General features: G+C 47.1%; 1 protein-coding gene and 1 non-coding gene across 3 annotated transcripts in view; one reads left to right on the plus strand and one right to left on the minus strand.

Annotated features, from left to right (window-relative positions):
* LOC124552410 (disintegrin and metalloproteinase domain-containing protein 10) overlaps positions 1 to 22,196 on the plus strand; it is a 523,851-nt gene that overhangs the window by 355,818 nt on the left and 145,837 nt on the right. The window lies entirely within an intron of this gene.
* Trnas-gga lies at positions 16,670 to 16,744 on the minus strand. The gene has a single exon. It is a non-coding gene; the product is annotated as a tRNA-Ser (tRNA).

A 22,196-nucleotide genomic window follows, 5' to 3' on the forward strand; every position in this document is an offset into this window, starting at 1 on the left:
GAGGTTGTAGGGGACATCAAAACAAATATTTTCCCCTAATGTCATTTTTTTCTATGGGGATTATTTAAACCGGTGGAGGCCGTATTACGCTCTTCAGTTGTTAGAGGCCGTATTACGCTTGTTAGACGGCGTATTACGCTGTTCAGTTGTAGGCAACTGCTGTCCACCAGTGTAGTAGTGCATTGTCTCTGTTTACTAATGGATCGATACACCCGGAGTGAGTACACTGATATGGTTTTTTTTTTGTTATTTCGTTTGGCGTCAAGGATACATTACTTGAATTGAACAGCAATGATGTTACTGGTAACACAATATGCATATACTACAAATAAAATAGGTCACATTTATTTATGGTAATAAAAGTCTTAAATTAGATCGATAAATCAATAATATACATATGGATAAAAACACTAGGATGAGTTACATGTAAAAGATAAAATGTGGTTTCCATAAACAGTAATATTGACAAACAGAGCTTCAAGTTGTAATAAAAACTATAGGTTAATATCTAAAGTATCCAGCCAGGAGATTGCTTCCTCAGAGACCTCATGTATGCTGTATATGGTTGTTGCGTACTACGCAGCGCACCACAACGGACGATCTGCACAGCGGGTTTATCAACAACAATATCCTAATCGCCGTATCCCGCATCATACGACCTTTGCTGCTGTGTACCAACGTCTGCGTGAGACCGGGTCATTTAGCAGATTACCTGGACAGGGACGCCGTCCCACGGTAAGAACGCTGCAATTTGAGGAAGCTGTCTTGCAGCATGTGGAGCGGGATCGTTCAATCAGTACTCCTGCAATTGCACGTAACATGGGGACGAATCAGACGAATGTGAGAACAGTCCTTCGAGAGCAGTTGTTACGTCCATTTCACTTACAGCGTGTCCCCAGCCTGGAACCACTTGATTATCCACCCAGAGCACAGTTTCCGCACTGGTACCTGAAACAGTGTGAAATGCATCCTACATTTCCATCCTCTGTGTTGTTTACGGATGAAGCAAAGTTCGGGCGTGATGGAGCCTTCAACATGCACAATTCGCGTGTTTGGAGTGAGGATAACGCACATGCCACAGTTACTAGCGCTCATCAAGTGCGTTTCTTCGTTAATGTGTGGGTCGGTGTTGTCGAGGACTGTTTAATTGGGCCGTATCTGCTACCTAGGCCATTAAATGGCAGGCACTATTACAATTTTCTCGCTAGAGCATTGTCAGAATTGCTGGAAGACGTCCCGCTCCCTACAAGACAACGCATGTGATTCCAACATGACGAGGCGCCGGCACATTTCAGTCGTCGTGTGCGTCGATTCCTGGACCGACTGTTCCCAGAAACGTGAAATGGCAGAGGTGGTCCTGTATCATGGCCTGCTCGATCCCCAGATATGTCCCCTCTGGACTTGTTTGTGTGGGGAGAGATGCGCAACCTGTTGCATCAGAAGAGGATTTGGTTGCCCGGATAGTAGCAGCAGCAGGAACAATTCAGGATACTCCTGGCGTTTTTGCCCGTGTCAGAAGAACATGATCAGATGGTGCAACCTTTGTTTACGTGTCAATGGAGGCATTTTTGAAAATCTACTGTGATTGAAATTGGGTTGTGTTAATGTGTTGTCTCTTGGTCATAAAAAAATGGAAAAGTATTTGTTGGTTTAATTAATTTGCCGCCAGAGAAATCTTGCTCTACCGATTTAAATACTCCTCATAGGAGAAAATGACATTAGGGAAAAATATTTGTTTTTATCTCCCCTACAACCTCCCAGAGTTTGTCGGTTTAAATACTTTTCACCCTGTATAGGAGAAAAAAAGAAGCCGGTGAAAATGTGTGTTAATCATCTGAGAGACCGATACTCAAGAGTATTGTAATGAAAAATAAGATGGCGACAGCTGCAAAAGTCACCGCAAAACTGAATGTCGCACTCACGAATCCTGAGCAAAACAACAGGAAGGGCACTCTGTAGGCAGGGAATAGGAGGGGGAACTGGACGCCCAGAACCACATATCAGCGATGCAAATTTCCTTAACAGGAAAACGTGGCGCCTAAGCCATAAAGGCTACACAATAGCGTCATTTGGTCTTGTTCCTGGCCGAGAATACGTCCCAAGAGTGAAACATGGCGCTGGTTCGTTGATGATTTGGGCAGGCATATTGTAGCATTCCATGGTCACTCTGCAAGCTCACATTGGTGGAAAGGATTATGTTAGCATTTTGGGTGTTCAGGTCCATTACCTGGTACAACTTGAAACATCCCCCTTAGAAAAATTTTATAAATGACAGTGCTGGAAAACCTGTACGTTATTTGATTTTCAAACAGCTGAGCAAAACTCAACGTACTTAGACATTCACTAAACTGACACGCAACATTTTTAGCGCAACGCAGTCTGACTTTCAACAATCCCTACAAAAGAATGGCCCTGACTAACAATAACCTATACCTCACATGAATCACTTACCTCACAAAAATGTTCATTACTCGAACTACTGCAATATAGCGAGCGCCACTACTGCCAGCTAAATAAAAGATTCTAGCTACTGAAGGCACTAACTACTGATAGGCATACTTAACAAATGAAAGATTTTAATAGAGAACAAACAATGTATTTACCATAATGGTGTTCAAAAGTCATAATATATATCAGTTCATGACATCCAGTCTTACAAATTTACTCTTTCTGATGGACACACGTCCAGATCATCCGCTCTCAAAACTCTGCCATCTCTCTCCCCACATCCACCACTGCTGGCGGCTCACCTCCAACTGCGCAACGCTACGCGCTGTTCACATCCAACTGCCCAACACTACAATAGCGAATATTTCAACAATGCCAACCAGCTACAGACTACACACAGCACAGTCAGTGATTCTCATACAGAGCGCTACGTGGCGTTCTCAACATAAAAACGTAAACAGTGTAGTGTTGGCAGAAGAGCCAACACCGTGTAGCTAGAGGAGGCCGAAATGCACGCGTTTAATCTCACGCAGACTGGCGTGAGGTCTGGAACAGTTAAGGGAATTTATAGGAGCAAATAAAGTACGTAGTTGATGCAATACTTAACTTTAATCCATAATTGGAGAACATCGCTCTTGTTGATACATTAATAACAATCTCAATATAAACTGGTAATGGCGCCTTGCTAGGTCGTAGCAAATGACGTAGCTGAAGGCTATGCTAACTATCGTCTCGGCGAAAGAGAGCGTATTGTCAGTGATCCATCTCTGTAAAAGTCTGCTGTACAGCTGGGGCGAGTGATAGGACGTCTCTCCAGACCTGTCGTGTGGCGGCGTTCGGTCTGCAATCACTGACAGTGCCGACACGCGGGTCCGACGTATACTAACGGACTGCGGCCGATTTAAAGGCTACCACCTAGCAAGTGTGGTGTCTGACGGTGACACCACAAACAGCCTACTTACAAACTTTTGTCTCTGAATGGTGGTTCTGTGTTCGAAGGCGACAAACCTCTGTTCACTCAGCTCGCTTAGTTCACGATTGGTTTTCTGAGCACGAGGATGAATTGTTCACCAGATCTGAATACTATTGAGCCTCTTCGGTCTACCGGAGACAGAAGGGTACGTGATCACCATCAGCCTCTATTATCGTTGCCAGAAAACACAACTGCCCTGCAGGAGAAGTGGTGTAAGATTCTTTGTAATCCATACAGCACTTATTTTTATCCATTCCAAGACGACTGCAAGTTGCTCCGACAGGCAGTGGTCTATCTACATCGTGCAAGGGATGCTATTGTTTCCGTATTTCTGTCCAGCCCGGTTAGCTTTATGTGGTCGTTGCGCTTTAAATCGCTCGATACGCGTATACCCAGATCCGTAATGGATGTAATTGCTTCCTGTGAGTGTTCTGCAATCGTTTGATCATACAATAAATACGCTACTGGCCATTAAAATTGCTACACCAAGAAGAAATGCAGATGATAAACAGGTATTCGTTGGACAAATATATTATACTAGAACTGACATGTGATTACATTTTCACGCAATTTGGGTGCATAGATCCTGAGAAATCAGTACCCAGAACAACCACCTCTGGCCGTAATAACGGCCTCGACACGCCTGTGCATTGAGTCAAACAGAGCTCGGATAGCGTGTACAGGTACAGCTGCCCATGCAGCTTCAACACGATACCACAGTTCATCAAGAGTAGTGACTGGCGTATTGTGACGAGCTAGTTGTTCGGCCAACATTGACCAGACGTTTTCAATTGGTGAGAGATCTGGAGAATGTGCTGGCCAGGGCAGCAGTCGAACATTTGCTGTATCCAGAAAGGCCCGTACAGGACCTGCAACATACGGTCAAGCATTATTGTGCTGAAATGTAGGGTTTCGCAGGGATCGAATGAAGGGTAGAGCCACGGGTCGTAACACATCTGAAATGTAACGTCCACTGTTCAAAGTGCCGTCAGTGCGAACAAGAGGTGACTGAGACGTGTAACCAATGGCACCCCATACCATCACGCCGGGTGATACGCCAGTATGGCGATGACGAATACACGCTTCCAATGTGCGTTCACGGCGATGTCGCCAAAGACGGATGCGACCCTCATGATGCTGTAAACAGAACCTGGATTCATCCGAAAATATGACGTTTTGCCATTCGTGCACCATGGTTCGTCGTTGAGTAGAGCATCGCAGGCGCTCGTGTCTGTGATGCAGCGTCAAGGTTAACCGCAGCCATGGTCTCCGAGCTGATAGTCCATGCTGCTGCAAACGTCATCGAACTGTTCGTGCAGATGGTTGCTGTCTTGCAAACGTCCCCATCTGTTGCCTCAGGGATCGAGACGTGGCTGCACGATCCGTTAGAGCCATGCGGATAAGATGCCTGTCATCTCGACTGCTAGTGATACAAGGCCGCTGGGATCCAGCACGGCGTTCCGTATTACCCACCTGAACCCACCGATTCCATATTCTGCTAACAGTCATTGGATCTCGACCAACGCGAGCAGCATTGTCGCCATACGAAAAACCGTAATCGCGATAGGCTAGAATCCGACCTTTATCAAAGTGGGAAACGTGATGGTACGCATTTCTCCTCCTTACACGAGGCATCACAACGACGTTTTACTAGGCAACGCCGGTCAACTGCTGTTTGTGTATGAGAAATCGGTTGGAAACTTTCCTCATGTCAGCACGTTGTAGGTGTCGCCACCGGCGCCAACTTTGTGTGAATGCTCTGAAAAGCTAATCATTTGCATATCACAGCATCTTCTCCCTGTCGGTAAAATTGCGTGTCTGTAGCACGTCATTTTCGTGGTGTACCAATTTTAATGGCCAGTAGTGTACATACCACAACAAAAGTTTGGGACATCATATAGTTTACTGCAATGACTTCTTATACTACACCCATTGAGTGTTCACCTCCTATGATAAGTCCCATAGTGCTTAGAACCGTTTGAACCATTTTAGCATACGTATTCAAGTATGTAACTAGGCAGAAGACGGCGCTGCGGTCGGCAATGCCTGTGTAAGACAACAATTGTCTGCCGTAGTTGTTAGGCCGATTACTGCTGCCACAGTGGCAGGTTTTCAAGATTTAACTGAGTTTGAACTTGGTGTTATAGTCGGCGCACGAGCGATGGGGCACACAGCATCTCCGAGGTAAGGTAGCGATGAATTGGGGATTTTCCCGTACGACCATTTCCCGAGTGTACCGCAACTATCAGGAATCCGGGAACACATCAAATCTCCGACATCGCTGCGACCGAAAAAAGATCCTGCAAGAAAGGGACCAACGACAACTGAAGAGAAGTGTTCAACGTGACGGGAGTGCAACCCTTCCGCAAATTGCTGCAGATTTCAGTGCTGGGCCATCAACAAGTGTCAGTGTGCGAACCATTCAAATCGCTCTGAGCACTATGGGACTTAACTTCTAAGGTCATCAGTCCCGTGGAACTTAGAACTACTTAAACCTGACTAACCTAAGGACATCACACTCATCCATGCCCGAGGCAGGATTCGAACCTGCGACCGTAGCGGTCGCGCGGTTCCAGACTGAAGCGCCTAGAACTCTCGGCCACTGCGGCCGGCGCGAACCATTCAACGAAACATCATCGATATGGGCTTTCGGAGCCGAAGGCCCACACGTGTACCCTTGATGACTGCATGACACAAAGCTTTAGGTCTCGACTGGCTCCGTCAATGCCGACAACGGGCTGTTGATGGCTAGAAACATGTTGCCTTGTCGGACGAGTCTCGCTTCAAATTCTATCGGGCAGATGGACATTTACAGGTATGGAGACAACCTCATGAATCCATGGATCCTGCATGTCGGCACGGGACTGTTCAAGCTGGTGGAGGCTCTGTAATGGTGTGGGGCGTGTGCAATTGGAGTGATATGGGATCCCTGATACGCCTAGGTACGATTCCGACAGGTACGTAAGCATCCTGTTTGATCACCTGCATCCATTCGTGTCCACTGTGCATTCCGACGGACTTGGGCGATTCCAGCAGGACAATGCGACACCCCACACCTGCAGAATTGCTGCACAGTGGCTCTGCTGAGTTTAAACACTTCCGCTGCCCACCAAACTCCCCAGACACGAACATTATTTAGCATATCTGGGATGCCTTGCAACGTGATGTTCAGAAAAGGTCTCCACTCCTCGTACTCTTATGGACTTATGGACAGCCCTGCAGGATTCATGGTGTCAGTTCACTGGAGTCCATGCCACGTCGTGTTGTGGCACTTCTGCGTGCTGGGGGAGCCCTCCACGGTACTAGGTAGGTGTAACAGTTCCTTTGGCTCTTCAGTGTACATATTGTAGGACATTTGTCGCCATCTGTCCTGCGCGTGATGCGTACTGGAACGTCTGTTTCATGCAGTTACGATCTCAGTAGGCACGATGTAAGGCGCTACGCCTCAGAGGGAACTGAAAAACTTCGTATTGTGCCGCGTCTGACCTCCGTCAGTGCTTTTCTGACCAGTTTCGACCGGCGGTTAATGATGCGCCGCATCACACACGGCAACAGTTCTGCGAAGTCGCCATCCCGTGCGCGTGTTAATGCTGCCGCCGCTGTAATGTTTTATTGCGCGCTCCGTGTCCGGCGCGAGAAATGGCCGACTCACCAGTTGGATTCTCGGCTAAGCGCTTTCATCCGTTTCCCTCACAAATGAGTAAACCGTTCCTCGGTAAACGGTTCGCGTCATTCTTTTAGCACCGCTCTTATCTGTTTGCCGTTTCGCGTTTCGTGAATCACACTCGAGCCGTCTTCGCGGAGGTGTTGCGAAACGAGACGCCACTATTTGCCCCGCTATCTGAGTGGCCGTATGCAGATGGATCTCGCACTGCCCGAGAGCTGTTTTACTGTCGCACGGAGCGTTAAGATAGCTGTGCAAACGTACTTAGTGCAGCGACTTCTCACGTCAGCGCGGCCGACGTTGATAGACGCTTGCTGGGTGACAGAACACTGCAATAGGTCGAGGCACGGTATTAAGCGCTGCGTGCGTAGTTCTGTAGCTATTTAGAGAAAGAAGTAGTTTCGGTGTGAGTTTGTAAGGAGTATAATGAGTCTGTACATATAACAAATTAAAATCCTGTGCCGCGCTTTTCTGTCTGTATGTCAAGATTAATCTCAGGAGCGACTGTATGGATTTTGTTAGGGTTTGCACTAATAGAGAGACTGGTTCGCGAGGATCTTTTGCGCACATCACTATACGAGATGACTTCTGTACATTTTTCCTTGAATAATTCGAGAACTACGGCGTCTAACGAACTCCTAATAAAGAATAGAGTTTGACGCTCGCGTACTAGTGCACAGAGCAGCTACGCGCGTTAACGTAACCCGTCAACTTGCTGGCAACTCCAGTAAACAAACTGGAAGACAAGAAAAATGCGCAATGGTCATTTACGAGGGCAGTTCAATAAGTAATGCAACAAATTTTTTCCTGAAACAGGGGTTGTTTTATTCAGCATTGAAATACACCAGGTTATTCCCCAATCTTTTAGCTACACAACACTATTTTTCAACGTAATCTCCATTCAATGCTACGGCCTTACGCCACCTTGAAATGAAGGCCTGTATGCCTGCACGGTACCATTCCACTGGTCGATGTCGGAGCCAACGTCGTACTGCATCAATAACTTCTTCATCATCCGCGTAGTGCCTCCCACGGATTGCGTCCTTCATTGGGCCAAACATATGGAAATCCGACGGTGCGAGATCGGGGCAGTAGGGTGCATGAGGAAGAACAGTCCACTGAAGTTTTGTGAGCTCCTCTCGGGTGCGAAGACTTGTGTGAGGTCTTGCGTCGTCATGAAGAAGGAGAAGTTCGTTCAGATTTTTGTGCCTACGAACACGCTGAAGTCGTTTCTTCAATTTCTGAAGAGTAGCACAATACACTTCAGAGTTGATCGTTTGACCATGGGGAAGGACATCGAACAGAATAACCCCTTCAGCGTCCCAGAAGACTGTAACCATGACTTTACCGGCTGAGGGTATGGCTTTAAACTTTTCCTTGGTAGGGGAGTGGGTGTGGCGCCACTCCATTGATTGCCGTTTTGTTTCAGGTTCGAAGTGATGAACCCATGTTTCATCGCCTGTAACAATCTTTGAGAAGAAATTGTCACCCTCAGCCACATGACGAGCAAGCAATTCCGCACAGATGGTTCTCCTTTGCTCTTTATGGTGTTCGGTTAGACAACGAGGGACCCAGCGGGAACAAACCTTTGAATATCCCAACTGGTGAACAATTGTGACAGCACTACCAACAGAGATGTCAAGTTGAGCACTGAGCTGTTTGATGGTGATCCGTCGATCATCTCGAACGAGTGTGTTCGCACGCTCCGCCATTGCAGGAGTCACAGCTGTGCACGGCCGGCCCGCACGCGGGAGGTCAGACAGTCTTGCTTGACCTTGCGGCGATGATGACACACGCTTTGCCCAACGACTCACCGTGCTTTTGTCCACTGCCAGATCACCGTAGACATTCTGCAAGCGCCTATGAATATCTGAGATGCCCTGGTTTTCCGCCAAAGGAAGCTCGATCACTGCCCGTTGTTTGCAACGCACATCCGTTACAGACGCCATTTTAACAGCTCCGTACAGCGCTGCCACCTGTCGGAAGTCAATGAAACTACACGAGACGAAGCGGGAATGTTTGAAAATATTCCACAAGAAATTTCCGGTTTTTTCAACCAAAATTGGCCGAGAAAAAAAATGTGTTGCATTACTTATTGAACTGCCCTCGTAGTTAACCGTCTTCAAATAGAGATTTTTGAAAGAACTGTGTACTCCAATGAATAAAGGCTAGAACTGCTGTTCATCTATGGAGAATGCAAATTAGCACAATATTAGTTGCAGTAATGGTTTCTTATTTAGCAATAGGGATACATGTAGTAGGTGGCAACGGCGTTGCAGCAGTGTACACACCGGTTCCCGTCAGATCACCGAAGTTAAGCGCTGTCGGGCGTGGCCGGCATTTGGACGGGTGACCATCCGGGCCGCCATGCACTGCAGTTTTCGTTCCACTGTGAGTCATTGATTTCACCGCTTCCACAGAAGCTTGGTGAAAAACACTTAGTTTTCTGACGCCCAGTACATGTGAAATGTTGTATTGCGCTTTAATAAGAAATGAAACCCAAGACTATCCATAATGTTCGGTTTTTACACAAAATAGGGGTTTACGTTTAATGATCTTGCCCGTACCGCTGTCACTTTATGCAGCCCGCAGTGTTATAGTTCGCCTTTATAAACCACGCACGAAATTTTCATTCACTCGCTCGCTACGCACAAATTATCAGCCTTACAGAAAAAATTGAACTGGACCTTTTTATAGGAAATTTAAGGTAGATAATTTTATTCTGGAATACGTTTCGCCAAAGGCCATAGTTTCCGAGTTGTTCAAGGAAAACTTACAACAGTGAGCTTCAAACGCACCTACACACAACCGGGTTTCTTGTATAAATGTTGGTGGCACTCCTCCCATAGCTGTCCAGGAATTTGAGAGTGCATAAATTATTTGCCACTTTTTACTTTTTTTGGTCTTCGTTGAGTGGCCTTATTACGCCACCGGCTTAGTCGAGCACTTACAAATCGTAAAACTGACGTTTGTGTGAATTTTACCTAGCAGTTTTCTAACTTCCTAAAATAAACACATAATTTTATTCGTCAGGCCTTCTTAGTACGAAACTACCGTGCTTATAAGGGTTAAGTTTGGAGCGAATTATCAATTTAATTAGTTTTAAGACAACGTTTACAAAAGTTGTTTTTAGAATGAGATTTTCACTCTGCACCGGAGTGTGCACCGATATGAAACTTCCTGGCAGATTAAAACTGTGTGCCGGACCGAGACTCGAACTCGGGACCGTCGCCTTTCGCGGGCAAATGCTCTACCATCTGAGCTACCCAAGCACGACTCACGCCCCGTCCTCACAGCTGTACTTCTGCCAGTACCTCGTCTCTGCCTTCCAAACTTTACAGAAGCTCTCCTGCGAAAGGTCCCGAGTTCGAGTCTCAGTCCGGCACACGGTTTTAATCTGCCAGGAAGTTTCAAAAGTTGTTTTTCTTTCATTACCCTCTCATGCACGTTTAAATTGATAATGTTAACGAATAGCCGACTACGCAGGTGGGGTAATTGTCTAGTCAGTGGAGACCAAAAATAGGTCGAATATCGCGAATAGTTGGTGAAGTTGGAAATTTTTGTACAGTGGTAGGAGGGACTGCCACGAAGAAGGTAGTAGATATCCTCACTGGGGAGGGATGGGCGTAAGGGTGAAGGTGCACTTGAAGGTCATCTTTGTATGTAGTTGTGAATAAATCGAAAACCGTGGCCTCGAGTGAAAACGTCTCCCAGTACAAATTAGTTTTAGCGTAGCGAACGAGAGAATATAAAAATCTCGTAACATCGCGGGTTGCATAAAACGACAGCGGTAGTGGCACCTGTATGTTTGAAAGACATTGGTAAAAGGGAGAACAGTTGCAGTGAATTAGATAATAAGATACTAATGTCTCAAAATCTTCATTTATCAAATTTTTGATCTTCGGAGCAACTACATCCTCAGTTAAAAAAAAAAAAAGAAAGTGTTTGGGAATGTCTTTTGTACTCTTAAAGCAAGTTTAGGTGTGGAGTGGTTGGGTTGTTTTGGGGGAGGGGACCAGACAGAGAGGTCATCGGTCTCATCGGATTAGGGATGGACAGGGAAAGAAGTCGGCCGTGCCCTTTCAAAGGAACCATCTCGGCATTTGCCTTGAGGGATTTAGGGAAATCCCGGAAAACCTAAATAAGGATGGCGGACGCGGGATTGAGCCGTCGTCCTCCCGAATGCGAGTTCAGTGTGCTAACCACTGCGCCACCTCGCTCCGTGTGTGGAGTGAAATATTGCTTCTTTCCACATATCTTCTGGCGCGACTAAAAGCTACACTAGATTCCCCAACTGTAATAAAGAAATCTATAATGAAATTACTGCAGTTGAGATAAAGATAAGTGGCACGTTTTTCCAGAAGTCGCCCGCAAATGGATGTCGCCACTAGTCAGCTGATCGAGATGTTTGTTTCAGTGTAGCGACGTCTTGCAGGTTCTATTATTAACCGTCGTGCAAGCGTGTACGGACAACTAGTGTTCGTGTGACGTCATCGGACTGACGTATGCGCGTGGTAATGTAGCGGAACGGCGAGCGTGCGCGAGGACAGCGGGCTGTGTGTGTGCTGGAGCGGCCGCTGGGGGCCAATTATTGGACTGGAGGGGAGGCAGGGTTCTCGCTCCAGCGGTCTGGAACTGTCCGGCAGTGGCCGGAGCGGGCAAAAACAGCAGCACAGCACAGCAGCGCCAGCAGGGCTGTGTGTGTGTGTGTGTGTGTGTGTGGAGAGTGAGAGAGCGGCGGGGAGGGGGGGGGGGGCGCTTCATGGCTCGTTAGCGCCCTCCCAGGTGTCTCTTTCTTCCTGTCTTTGTTCCAAAGTCTGCAGGCGCGCACTTCTTCCTGGATCTGTGGTAGGAGAGAAAGCTTCGGGGCTCTAGGGGTAGTCATCGTGTAAGGACCCCAGTAAAAAGTTTAGCCACCCCAGCACACATCGCACTCAATACCGTGCAGCCCCGTCTGTAGGCTTACTTTTCCTCCTCCAAAACGTGGGTTATGCATTTTTGTCGTCGACCAACAGTACACACTGAACCAGGACTTTATTTAGGTTACCAGCTCGTCGATGTTGTAGGGCAGTCCCATTTCTTGGGCCTTATTTTTGATAACAAGCTGACATGGGTGCCCCAGAAATGCCACCTAAAGACTACATGCATGTAGAACAGCCGGCCAGTGTGGCCGAGCGGTTCTAGGCGCTTCAGTCCGGAACCGCGCGACCGCTACTGTCGCAGGTTCGAATCCTGCCTCGGGCATGGATGTGTGTGATGTCCTTAGGTTGGTTAGGTTTAAGTAGTTCTAAGTTCTGGTGGACTGATGACCTCAGCAGTTGAGTCCCATAGTGTTCAGAGCCATTTGAACCATTTTGAACTGAAGCCTCCCCACATCGCACAAGCCTTAGCCGAATCTGTCGATTTGCTGCACAACGTTTGGCAGATACCGCTAGTCACGGGTCTCCACACACGAACACGGCAATCACCTCGTGACAGGAGATATCTGGACTCGTCAGTGAATAACACGTTTCACTAGTGACGGAGTTGCCGGTTAGAACGGTAACGCCAGAACTGTTGGCGAGATACTTGCCCAACTTTCTTTGCTTACTGACTTGTCTCCTTGTAGCGTGTGGACGACACGTGGACGACACGTGGAGAGGCATTGGCTTCTGCAGCAACACAACCCAAAGCCCGTCCATTGTAGATCAAACAGATCGTCCTTGCAACTTGCACTGCGCCAAGATGTCGCATTGCAAGTGCTTCGTTGAATACAACTTTGGCAAATGTCAACTGCCGTCTGTGTACCTTACTACACAAAACTGGGGACACCGGTACTCAATTGCTTCTGAGGCGTCACCTCACACTGTAATGCATCACAACCCATAAAAATGTATTTTTGTTACTAGATGTGCATTTTTTTTTTGCACCGTAATCGTCTTACAAACATTTAAGACACTCAGCCTAACTACCTATTGCACAGTGGACAAAATAACGCAGGTAAAAATTTAAACGAAAGACGGGTTTATAAGTGAAACGGAATTCAGGCGAAATAAGAAACAGATACAACGAACACAGTGATGTGGACGGAAAACGGGCTATTAAAACAGAAGAAATTAAATCGAAATTAATACATAACATTAATCAAAAACACTCGAACAAATATTTCAATATGACGATGAGAGGAAGAGAAAGAGAGCAAGTGAAGAAGTTGATATTATGATTAAAACTTATGTATCAAATGAATGGAATTAATTACATTTAAATGAATTAATAAAAATGTGATAAAAGTTATTTAGATAAACATTTAAAAATAAAAATAAAATGTTTTACGATGACAAGATTCGATCTCACAACCGCCAACATGTGATGCTGCTGTTCCTACCTGTTACGTCACACAGCCAGACTAGACCATACAACTTTTTTAACGGTATTAAGTGTCGCACAAAATTCCAGTTTTTGTTTCGTCAATTACTGGCAAACCAAGGTGAATGGCTGCTGTGTGTGGTTCCTGGGATCTCAACCTACATCGCAGTATACAGGGTGGTCCATTGATCGTGACCGGCCAAATATCTCACGAAATAAGCATCAAACGAAAAAACTACAAAGGCGAAACTTGTCTAGCTTGAAAGGGGAAACCAGATGGCGCTATGGTTGGCCCGCTAGATGGCGTTGCCATAAGTCAAATGGATATCAACTGGGTTTTTTTTTTTTTATAGGAGCCCCCATTTTTATTACATATTGGTGTAGTACGTAAAGCAATATGAATGTTTTAGTTGGACCACATTTTTTGCTTTGTGATAGATGGCGCTGTAATAGCCACAAACATATGGCTCACAATTTGAGACGAACAGGTGGTAACAGGTAGGTTTTTAACATTAAAATACAGAACGTAGGTACGTTTGAACATTTTATTTCGGTTGTTCCATTGTGATACATGTGCCTTTGTGAACTTATCATTTCTGAGAACGCATGCTGTTACAGCGTGATTGCCTGTAAATACCACGTTAATGCATGAAATGCTCAAAATGATGTCCGTCAACCTCAATGCATTTGGCAATACATTTCTCTCAACAGCGAGTAGCTCGCCTTCCGTAATGTTCGCACATGCATTGACAATGCGCTGACGCATGTTGTTAGGCGTTGTCGGTGGATCACGATAGCAAATATCCTTCGTCTTTCCCCACATAAAGAAATCCGGGGACGTCAGATGCGGTGAACGTGCGGGCCACGGTAAGGTGCTTCGACGACCGATCCACCTGTCATGAAATATGCTATTCAGTACCGCTTCAACTGCACGCGAGCTATGTGCCGAACATCCATCATGTTGGAAGTACATCGCCATTCTGTCATGCAGTGAAACATCTTGTAGTAACATCGGTAGAACATTACGTAGGAAATCAGCATACATTGCACCATTTAGATTGCCATCGATAAAATGGGGGCCAATTATCCTTCCTCCCATAATGCCGCACCATACATTAACCCGCCAAGGTCGTTGATGTTCCACTTGTCGCAGCCATCGTGGATTTTCCGTTGCCCAATAGTGCATATTATGCCGGTTTACGTTATCGCTGTTAATGAATGACGCTCCGTCGCTAAATAGAACGCGTGCAAAAAATCTGTCATCGTCCCGTAATTTCTGATGTCCCCAGTGGCAGAACTGTACAAGACGTTCAAAGTCGTCGCCATGCAATTCCTGGTGCATAGAAATATGGTACGGGTGCAATCGATGTTGATTCTCAACACCGACGTTTTTGAGATTCCCGATTCTCGCGCAATTTGTCTGCTACTGATGTGCGGATTATCCGCGACAGCAGCTAAAACACCTACTTGGGCATCATCATTTGTTGCAGGTCGTAGTTGCCGTTTCACATGAGGCTGAACACTTCCTGTTTCCTTAAATAACGTAACTATCCGGCGAACGGTCCGGACACTTGGATGATGTCGTCCAGAATACCGAGCAGCATACATAACACACGGTGTTGGGCATTTTGATCACAATAGCCATACACGAACACGATATCGACCTTTTGCGCAATTGGTAAACGGTCCATTTTAACACGGGTAATGTATCACGAAGCAAATACCGTCCGCACTGGCGGAATGTTACGTGATACCACGTTCTTATACGTTTGTGACTATTACAGCGCCATCTGTCACAAAGCGAAGAAAATGGTCCAACTAAAACATTAGTATTTCTTTACCTACTACACGAATATGTAATAAAAATGGGGGTTCCCATTTAAAAAAACGCAGTTGATATCCGTTTGACGTATGGCTGCGAGCCGGCCGGTGTGGGCGAGCGGTTAAAGGCGCTTCAGTGTGGAACCGCGCGACCGCTACTGTCGCAGGTTAAAATCCTGCCTCGGGCATGGATGTGTGTGATGTCCTTTGGTTAGTTAGGTTTAAGTAGTTCTAATTTCTAGGGGACTGGAACCATTTTTGATCATGCAGAACCTTAATGCTCTCCGCCTCCTGGCCCACCCATCTTGGGGTGCAGACCGTTCCACTGTTCTCCATCTTTACCGTGCTCTGGTCTTGTCCAGACTCGATTCGGGTAGACAGCCATATGGCTCAGCAGCTCCTTCTGCTTTGAAACTCCTTGACCCTGTCCATCCTTGTGGGGTGCGTCTGACTATTGGTGCCTTTCACGCTAGTCCTTTTGATACTCAAAGAAGCATGGATTTCCCCCTCTACACATCCGACAGAGCCAACTCTTCGTTTCTTACGCAGTCGGCATTCGCCAATTCCCTCAACAACCTGTGTACCCTGTGCTCTTTGCCAATGAGGGATGTCTCCCTCCTAACACCTGCCCACGGGTGGGATTGCCGGCTGGCATACGTCTCACTACCCTCCGCCTGGATCTCCATCTGCACATACTGGACTGCACCCCGTGTCTTTCCTCCCATAACCTCCCCCCCCCCCCCCCTCACCCCTTGAACGGTGTCTAGACCGCGGAGTAGGACCGCTGTCTTCCAGGACCCTAAGGTCTCTGTTGCTCCAATGTTTTACCAGCGTCTTGTATGTGCCATCCTTGCACGAGTTCCAGGGTGCCGCCATCTTTCACACTGATAGAACTATCAGTGTGAAAGATGGTGGCACCCTGGAACTACTGATAAGGTGGGATACACTTTCACGCTTCCTACCGGCTTCGAGCACCATTTGTAGCCATGATCATGTAGTGTTATTTACTGTAGAGCTTCTAACCATTCACATGTCCCTCCTTTTTGTTTCTCAGGCCTCCCTCCATAGTGTTTTAATTTGTTCCGACTCCATGAGCAGCCTGCAGGCTATCGATAGATGCTACTCTCACCCCTTGGTCCCTGCCATCCATGACTTTCTCTCTGCCCTTGAGCGTGCCGCCTGTTCAGTCGTCGTTGTCTGGGTCCCGCGTCATGTGATAATCCCAGGCAATGAATTGGCTGACCGTTCGGCTAGAGAAGAAAATACTTACACCCCCCCCCCCCCCCATTTCCCCATATCCTTTCAGGATTCCAAAAAAATGGCTCTGAGCACTATGGGACTTAACTTCTAAGGTCATCAGTCCCCTAGAGCTTAGAACTACTTAAACCTAACCAACCTAAGGACATCACACACATCCATGCCCGAGGCAGGATTCGAACCTGCGACAGTAGCGTTCCAGACTATAGCGCCTAGAACCGCTCGGCCACCCAGGCTGGCTCAGGATTCCAGCTGCGGATATGCGGATCTACGTTGAATCTCTCTTTGCCCAACAGTGGAATGCCATCTGGAGCGCTACCGCTCATAGTAATAAACTCCGCACAATCAAGGAGCCTACTGCAGTTTGGGGCACTTCTTTCCGCCCCTCTCTGAAAGAGTCCACTGTGTTATGCCGTTGAAGCATTGGCCATACCCGGCTCACCCATTGTTTCCTCCTACGTAAAGACCCACCCCCACAATGCGATTGTGGCTCTAAACTGACGATATCTCACCTATTGGTGACATATCCCCTTCTTTCGACCCTTCATGCTAAGCATAGTCTTCCTGCATCCTTAAATTTGATATTAGCAAACGATCCACGGTTGGTTGACCTGGTCATTGGTTTCCTCCGTGAAAGTGGTCTTTATTTCCAGATATAAGGTTCTCTTGGAGCAGGGGCTGGTTGTTTGTGGTTCAGACTCCTTTTGCAGTGTTCACGGTCTGTACCCCATGACAGCCACACTTTTTTCCAGTTTTTAAATTTTGTCTCATCTTTATGGTTTTTCGGGGTGCACTCAACCTCGTGATGCCAATTGCGGAGCTACTCGACCGAATAGTAGCGGATCCGGTCAAAGAAAACCATCATAACGACCGGGAGAGCGGTGTGCTGACCACACGCCACTCCTATCCGCATCCTCAACTGAGGATGACACGGCGGTCGGATGGTCCCCGTGGGTCACATGTGGCCTCATGACGCAATGCTTTTTTCGTGGTTTTACTATGTGTGTTTAATGTTCATTCTTTTATAATTTGACTCCTCTGACTGACTACGTCCACTTTTAGCAGACCATCTTTCTTATGTAACCCACTTTGGAATCGCGAGACTGATGACGTCGCCGTTTGATCCCATACTTTCTCAATCAGTGAAACAATCTACAGGCTCGCGAATGGTCCCAGTTCGGCGAGGAAGAGACTCCACAGCCCTGTTCAGGTATTACCGTATGCTGGCGAAGTCACCTATTGATGATTAGATTCCGCAGAGCCTCCATACTGTGCGGATGCTGATCGCTGGTTCAAGTGTTCCCAGACACTTTCTGTGGGTTTGAGATTGGCTGATTTTGTAGGTCAGTCGAGATCGGATATGCTGCCCGATTGTTCGTCAAAATCAGAAACGTAAGATTGCTGGCCTGTGGAAACCGCTGTTGTCATCGTGGAAGATGGTAGTCCTCTTGAAGACGTAGAAGAAAGAGCGGAGATTTGGTCACTGAGAACACTGAAATCAGCGACCTCATTCGTGGTCATGGCAACCTGAATGAAAGGACCCACGTCACAGTGAGAAAGACACTCCTATAACAGTACAGCACTCCCTTGACCCTGAAGGTACCTACCATCCATACACTGTGGTTAAACGCGAAAGTCGCGGCTTACCGGACCACCCTTCACACCTTCAGTGAGCTACTTGTCGGTTTCTGTGTTGACTGACCCACTGTTGACTTGTAACTTTATGTGTGAGCAATGAACTATTGCGAGGTACCTGATTTTATACTACCACCACATGTACAAGAGTTGCAACTTAATAATGGCAACCGTTTAAGTACAACTTACACGGAATAGATACTTTTTTTTTAAAAAAAAAAAGATTATTCCAGTCCTCTGTGGTGCGGTGGTACAGCAATCTTATACTGTGATTAATATTAAGAAACAGTCCTAGGTTTCACTGTGGAATTTTCACTCTGCAGTGAAGTGTGCACACCTATACTGGATGACAATTATTGAAGTTCTTTCTTTCTCGGGGCCTTTGTCCCGCTCCAACGCGGGGTCGGCTTTATTATTACGGATGTGGCAGTGTTGCAGAGGGTGGCAACAGTTCTCTTGCTCATTTGGTTCAAATGGCTCTGAGCACTATGGGACGTAACATCTGAGGTCATCAGTCCCCTAGACTTAGAACTACTTAAACCTAACTAAGCTAAGGACATCACACACATCCATGCCCGAGGCAGGATTCGAACCTGCGACAGTAGCAGCAGCGCGCTTCCCGGCTGAAACGCCTAGAACCGCTCGGCCACAGCGGCCGGCTTTCTCGTGCTCGGTACATCAAATGTCAGAGGAGTTTCGTCCATATACGCTATTTGGCGTAGTTCTACACTGGTTTTCTTTCGATGTGGAATAACAAAGTGGTGGATAGATAATATTTTCTCTCCATAGTCGTGTGGCATTTTCTAAGATATTTTGGTTTTGGTTCGCATGCTAGGTCGATGACGCTTCATAAACCTGTAGCACCAACCAGCTCCATCGTCGAAGTCTGTTAAGTTCCTCTGTAGCAGTAACGAGCGTGTATTTGAATCATTTGTGTATTAATTCCATTGTCATTTTGACGGTGTCTCTGAATCAATTTCAATACATCATCCAGTTTAGGCCGCTTTGCATACAGTCGTATATTTGCACATTTAGTCTTCCTCATTTTTTTTCAGTTCTTCCTTACCAACGTCCGCCCCCGTAGCTGAGTGGTCATCGCGGCGGTCTGTCACGCCAAGGGACCCGGGTTCGATTCCCGGCTGGGTCGGAGATTTTCTCCGCTCAGGGACTGGGTGTAGTACTGTCCTCATTATCATTTCATCATCATCAGTGGAAGGCAACGGGAAAACCACCACTGGAGTCACTTCCCTAGTCGCTCATGCGGTGGACCTCTCTGACGAGGCTTTCCGCATGACCAGACCTGCCGTAAGGCAGAACACAAAGTTAAAGAAGAGAAGTTCCTTACTAACCCGCCAGTCGCGAGTGGTTTTTTCCGTTGGTGGAGGGCCGAAATGCCGCTCAGCTCCTGTGTTTACATGTTCTTCTGCATGCTACTTTCAATTTATAGCCCGCATCAGATGAAAACCTTTTATTTTTTCCCGTTACAAAAGTATTGTTCTGTTATCAGTAACCCAAATGATTTTCAGTTCAGATTCACTTGTACCGTAGACTGCACTGACGCATCATAGGCTAGACAGTGGTGTAGCTTTCTGATGTCGGGACGAAAGGGGGACAGTGTTATCAAGCTTGTGAATCTCCGACAATCATGTTCGTTGCGTCTGTGCACTCCCGCAGCCATTTGAATCCAGAGTTGCCAGATCGAGATATGTTTTCCGCTTTATAGATTATGTGGCCGTTTTTATGACTGGCGGTAATTTTAAAGCAAACATTGGACATTTTTATATTACACTACTGGGCATTAAAATTGCTGCGCCACGATGATGACGTGCTACTGACGCGAAATTTAACCGACAGGAAGAAGATGCTGTGATATGCAAATGATTGGCTTTTCAGAGCATTCACACAAGGTTGGCGCCGGTGGCGACACCTACAACGTGCTGACATGAGGAAAGTTTCCAACCGATTTCTCATACACAAACAGCAGTTGACCAGCGTTGCCTGGTGAAACGTTGTTGTGATACCTCGTGTAACGAGGACAAATGCGTACCATCACGTTTCCGACTTTGATAAAGGTCGGATTGCAGCCTATCGCGACTACGGTTTATCGTATCGCGACATTGCAGCTCGCGTTGGTCGAGATCCAATGACTGTTAGCAGAATACGGAATCGGTGGGTTCAGGAGGGTAATACGGAATGCCGCACTGGATCCCAACGGCCTCGTATCACTAGCAATCGAGATGACGGCCATCTTATCCGCACGGCTGTAACGGATCGTGCAGCCATGTCTCGATCCCTGAGTCAACAGATGGGGACGTTTGCAAGACAGCTATCATCTTCAGGGAACAGTTCGACGACGTTTGCAGCAGCATGGACTATCAGCTGCGGTTACCCTTCACGATGCATCACAGACAGAAGCGCCTCCCAAGGTGTACTCGACGACGAACGCGGGTGCACGAATGGCAAAACGTCATTTTTTCGGATGAATCCAGGATCTGTTTACAGCATCACGATGGCCGCATCCGTGTTCGGCGACATCGCGGTGAAAGCACATTGGAAGCGTGTATTCGTCGTCGCCATACTGGCGTATCACTGGGCGTGATAGTATGGGGTGCCATTGGTTGCACGTCTCGGTCACCTCTTGTTCGCATTGACGGCACTTTGAACAATGGACGTTACATTTCAGATGTGTTACGACCCGTGGCTCTACCCTCCATTCGATCCCTGCGAAACCCTACATTTCAGCAGGATAATGCACGACCGCATGTTGCAGGGCCTGTACGGGCCTTTCTGGATACAGAAAGTGTTCGACTGCTGCCCTGGCCAGCACATTCTCCAGATCTCTCACCAACTGAAAACGTCTGGTCAATGGTGGCCGAGCAAATGGCTCGTCACAATACGCCAGTCACTACTCTTGATGAACCGTGGTATCGTGTTGATGCTGCATGGGCAGCTGTACCTGTACACGCCATGCAAGCTCTGTTTGACTCAATGCGCAGGCGTATCAAGGCCGTTATTACGGCCAGAGGTGGTTGTTCCGGGTACTGATTTCTCAGGATGTATGCACCCGAATTGCGTGAAAATGTAATCACATGTCAGTTGTAGTATAATATATTTGTCCAATGAATACCCGTTTATCATCTGCATTTCTTGTTGGTGTAGCAATTTTAATGGCGAGTAGTGTATTTTAGAGTATAAAACGCACCTGATTTTGGAGGCAATTTTTCGAGGAAGAAAGTGCGTCTTGTAGTCAGTAAAATACGATACAGAGACCACTTGACTGCCGCAACTCGGGAGAGTTCTGACGATAACGTAGCGAGTGTCAGTTAGTGAGGCCCTGTGTGACGCTGCGGACTTGCAGACGGCGAGCACGGTGACGACAGCAGCTGGTACGAATAGGGCGACGGCTTTGCAGCACAGTGGAGGACATCAGTTGCACTGCAGCAGAAGGCATTCCCGCGCCATGACGTGCAGCGCCTCGCTCGCAGCGTTACGGCACGCGGCTATCAGTGCGACGAGACACGCCACGTGGCGTGTCCCCGGCAGGCAGCCACTTAACAAATTCAACAACAATAAAGTGGACAGATAGTGGGCGGCAGTTTTGTTTAAGTAGCGCGGCGGCCCTGCGCCTTCTAAACATTCAGTCTCGAGCCGCGGGACCGCTACGGTCACACGTTCGAATCCTGCCTCGGGCATGGATGTGTGTGATGTCCTCAGGTTAGTTAGGTTTAAGTGGTTCTAAGTTCTAGGCGACTGATGACGTCTGATGTTAAGTCCCATAGTGCTCGGAGCCATTTGAACAATTAACCCTGGGTGATTTGACCTAGTAGATAGTGTCGGAAGTTCCATGCGGCTTTTCCCGGATGATGCTGTAGTATACAGAGAAGTTGCAGCATTAGAAAATTGTAGCGAAATGCAGGAAGATCTGCAGCGGATAGGCACTTGGTGCAGGGAGTGGCAACTGAACCTTAACATAGACAAATGTAATGTATTGCGAATACATAGAAAGAAGGATCCTTTATTGTATGATTATATGATAGCGGAACAAACACTGGT

This window comes from Schistocerca americana, chromosome 10 (assembly GCF_021461395.2).
Source record: "Schistocerca americana isolate TAMUIC-IGC-003095 chromosome 10, iqSchAmer2.1, whole genome shotgun sequence".
In the NCBI taxonomy this organism is placed as follows: domain Eukaryota; kingdom Metazoa; phylum Arthropoda; class Insecta; order Orthoptera; family Acrididae; genus Schistocerca; species Schistocerca americana.